At 34.0% G+C, this 4546-nt stretch overlaps 1 pseudogene; it reads left to right on the top strand.

The window, feature by feature from the left end:
- Positions 1-1244: 1244 nt before the first annotated feature.
- LOC103266360 lies at positions 1245-2181 on the top strand (annotated as a pseudogene).
- Positions 2182-4546: the final 2365 nt, after the last annotated feature.

Below are 4546 nucleotides of genomic sequence, written 5' to 3'. Positions count from 1 at the left end.
GTTAAGGGTTAGATGTACAATGACGTTTCATTCAGGCACCCTGTAGATAAGAAGTGTTTTCCCATCCCCCGACAGATATTTGCTACTGTTAATCCCATCCCCCTCCCCCCCATAGTTTCCCAGTACCATCAGTCATTTTCTTATAGTATTGCATTGGATGTTCAAGGTCCATTATATGAGTGAGAACATGTGATATTCGGATTTTTGTTTTTGTGAGAGGTCACTCAGTATTATAGACTCTATCCCCATGCACAAAGGTTAACTCCAAATGGATCAGAGACCTAAATGTAAAACCTCAAACCATAAGAACCTTAGAAAAGGAAGGAAATACTCTCATGGAAATCGGAACTGGCATCCAATTCCTGTACAAAACCCGAAACCCACAGGACTTAAGAGGGAAGATAGAAAAATGGGACCTTATTAAACTGACAAGCTTCTGCAAAGCCAAAGAAACCATCAAGAGAGCAGGGAGACAGCCTACAGACTGGGAAAAAGTATTTGCCAACTCTAGGTCTGACAAAGGCTTAACATCCTGGATCTACAAGGAACTGAAATGTACTGAAAAGAAGAAAACAAACAACCCCATTATAAAATGAGCAAAAGACATGAACAGACACTTCACAAAAGAAGACATTCGAGCAGCCAACAAACACATGAAGAAAGGCAAGCAGTTTTTATACATCATTACAGAGGGAGGGGAAAGAACTTTAAACTTGTTTTTACATGATAGGGTAATTTCTCCTAATGGGTATGGGGGCACTTGGGATTGGTCTGGTCCGCTCTACCTGTGATTGACTGGGGAGCTGCTAAATGAGCAGAGTGGAATGTCAGCAGGCAGGCTAAGCAAAGGAATGCCCGGGAGGGGTTTATTACTTGACATTTGTACACTGCTAGCAGCAGTTGCGGAAGCAATCGGTTATTTTATGAGACAAACAAAAATCAAACAACAAAATTCTAAGTACAAACACTGCAAACAAATACAGTGAACGTGGGGTAGGAATTCATATAGTATTTCTTTTTTTTTAATCTCTTGGGTCTCTCAAATGCAAACAAGATAGTCAAAATAAAATTGCCAAGGATTGTAGAAGATATTTCAGAATGTTATCAATAACAATGATCTCAACCATAATGAATGATATCTTTCCTCTCTTCCTTTTTATTCTCTTTCTACCAAAATATCTTTAAAGGAAGAAAAACAGGAGAGAGGAAGTGAGATAGGTGGGGGGTGGAGGAGGGAGAGTAACATGAACCATACAGTAGTCACAGAGTTTGTTCTTCTGGGCCTTTCTGACAACCCTGACCTTCAGATTGTGATTTTCCTCTTTTTATTTATCACATACATGTTAAGTGTTGCTGGAAACTTGACTATCATCACCCTAACCTCGATGGACTCCCATCTGCAGACACCCATGTATTTCTTCCTCCAGAACTTTTCTTTCTTAAAAATCTCATTTACAACTGTATGAATCCCTAGATTTCTGTGGACAATTATCAACAGGGATAAGACCATTTCCTATAACGATCGTGTAGCACAAATCTTCTTCCTTATCTTCATGGGGGTGACCGAATTTTGCATTCTAACTGCCATGTCCTATGACTGCTATGTTGCCATCTGCAAGCCCCTCCATTACACATCCATCATGAACAGGAAACTCTGCACCCTGCTTGTGCTGTGTGCCTGGGTGGGTGGGTTTCTTACCATATTCCCACCCCTTATGTTTCTTCTCCAGCTGGATTACTGTGCTTCCGATATCATTGATCACTTTGTATGTGACTATTTTCCCCTCTTACAACTCTCTTGCTCAGACACATGGCTCCTAGAAGTTGTTGGTTTTTACAATGCTTTGGTTTCTTTGCTGTTCACTTTGGCATTAGTGATTTTATCTTACACGTACATTATCAGGACTATTTTGAGAATTCCATCTGCCAGTCAGAGAAAAAATGCTTTCTCTACCTGTTCCTCTCACATGATTGTCATTTCCATTTCTTATGGAAGCTGTATATTCATGTATGCTAATCCCTCCTGCAAAAGAAAAGGCATCATTGACAAAAGGAGTAGCTATTCTCAATACCTCTGTTGCCCCCATGCTCAACCCCTTCATTTATACCCTGAGAAACCAGCAGGTAAAACAAGCCTTCAAAGATGTGGTCCATAAAGTTGTGTTTTATACAAATAAATAAAATATTCTTGTCAAAAATAAAGGACATTATAAAAAGCAATTAAGTAAAATCTTGAAATTCCTGAACATCTGTATAAGCATTCTTTGTTTTCACATCATTTCTTTATGTGCCACATTATAATTTGATATTTCCTCAGTCCTTTTCTTCCACTTCCATACCCAAGTTTTTCAAATACATTATCATCTTACTTTAAAATAAGTAAAATTTAATTTTTTATAAAATTTAAATAAAATTAGCCTTTATAGAATTTTCTGGAAATGGTACATATTTGTTTAAGACATACTTTATGTATGATATAATAAAATAATTTTAATACTGTTTATCTCAATCTCCAAAGGGCACATGCATCTTGTTGCACTTCAAATGTAGAATTTTCTTTTGAGAAGTATCCATATTTTCTGCCCAATTTTTAATAGGGCTTTAAAAAAATTTTTGGCATATTTGAATCCTTGTAGATGCTGTCCAGCAACTTTAATGGACTTACAGTCTATAATACTGAGTGATGCATCACAGAAAGAAAGGACTGAGTGCCACATGTTCTCACTCATAAGTGGACCCTGAACAATTATCATAATACTATAAGATAAGGATTGGCAGTAGTGGGAGACTTTCAGTGGGGGAAGGAAGGGGAATACTCTACCAATGAGGGTACTGATCTCAAACCAGGTAAAATGGGGACCAAAGTGAGGCCCAAACTTCACCTGTACAATGACCATTTGTATACCTAACCCTGAATTGTACCCAACATCTTTATAATAAAACAAATTTTAAAGTAGGATTTTAAATTTTACTTTATTTCCTCTATTTTTCAAAATGAATATTGGCAATGTCATAGTATGTTTAGACTCTACATACTCTGTATCATTGTTTATTAACTTCATTCCCTAGAGGTAATATGTTCTATTGTATTGTACTTTAAATGGAGAGCTTTGTACTTTGTAACATTTAGTGTATGCCCTTTTTCTTCTCTGTCAATTAAATTTCCCATTTAAAATACAAAAATAAATGTAGAATGCACTGTAATCATTTAATTATATGAGCATCAATTTAATAATTGATCATTTCACTTGAGGTGTAAGTCACTGATTGATGGCTGTACTTTGGAAGAATTTCATCATTCAAATGTTCATTTCTCTCTCATGACCTCCCAAATGATATTGGTTAGAAGACTTTGAGTCTAACTTACTTTCGTTCTAAATTTATATACTACTGCAACTTACAAAGTAAAATGTTAAAAATTATTTCAAATACTTGCAATATAATAAAAATTAATTATACAAATTTTAATAGACTTCAAATAATTTTTCCTTTTTACCTTTTATATCTCAAGTATCAAGTTAAGATCTGAAAATGAAAGCATCCTAAAATGAGAAATTAACATTGGGACATCTCTCTGAGGGTCTTCATCTTTAGGAATCTGTGACACCTTAAACATGAACATGTGCCTATGTTTTAAATAGTTTCAAAGACCTTTCACATGTCTTTTATTTATTCATTTATTAATGAGTGTCTACTAAATAAATGATTCAACTTGTATACCTAATCCTGAATTGTACTCAACATCTTTAAAATAGAAAAAATTTGAAAAATGATTCAGTGATTAAAAAGGTTTGTTCTTGCCTTCATGTCTTTCTAGTAGAGAAAAAAATAGGTAAACGTATAATCACAATATAATTTTATGTTATATGTCTATGAAGAATATGTTGTACAGATACATAAATATATTAAGTTCTAAATAATAGTATGCTTGCTCATAACATTAATAATCGAGAAATTACTACCATTAAGGAAGTTAGAATAATTATTATTTTGATTTCTTATACCAGGATAACAGCTGTGATAGAGATAACAGGTAAAGAAAAAAATATAAAACCATAAAACCTCATATAGGTAAATAGATATGCCACTATTATCTAACCTGTACTTAGTATTCTAAAATATTAGACCTATTACTAAGCACATAAATGTTTTTATTTCTTTGTATCCTCTTAAGGCATACACAGTAATAATTTTTCCAGTTGCCAAGTGAATTGATCAGTGCTGTTACACAAATTATGTGACTGAATTTTACGCTTTTACACTGTCCTGGCAAGTCCAAACAAAAGCTGTGATTCTATGCAAACTTATAAAATTAAAATATTTTTATTAACTATAATATTTAGTGTGTGCTACTCTTGCAAAAAGAAAAAAAACACATTTACACATATTTGTATTTGGGTTTCCATCAAAATATTAGGTCTTAATTTGGTGGATGTATAGCTATAATTACTCAACAAATCATAAGTAATGAGACACATTTTTTGTGGTTCAATGATTTGAGTAGTATTTGTTGAACTTATGAGTTATGATAGTTCACCTTCAATTT

The sequence above is a fragment of the Carlito syrichta genome, unplaced genomic scaffold (genome assembly GCF_000164805.1).
Source record: "Carlito syrichta isolate Samal-C Ts95f unplaced genomic scaffold, Tarsius_syrichta-2.0.1 Scaffold307161, whole genome shotgun sequence".
Lineage (NCBI taxonomy): Eukaryota > Metazoa > Chordata > Mammalia > Primates > Tarsiidae > Carlito > Carlito syrichta.
Note: the sequence above shows the minus strand (reverse complement) of the source record. Positions and strands in the feature narration are given on the sequence as shown.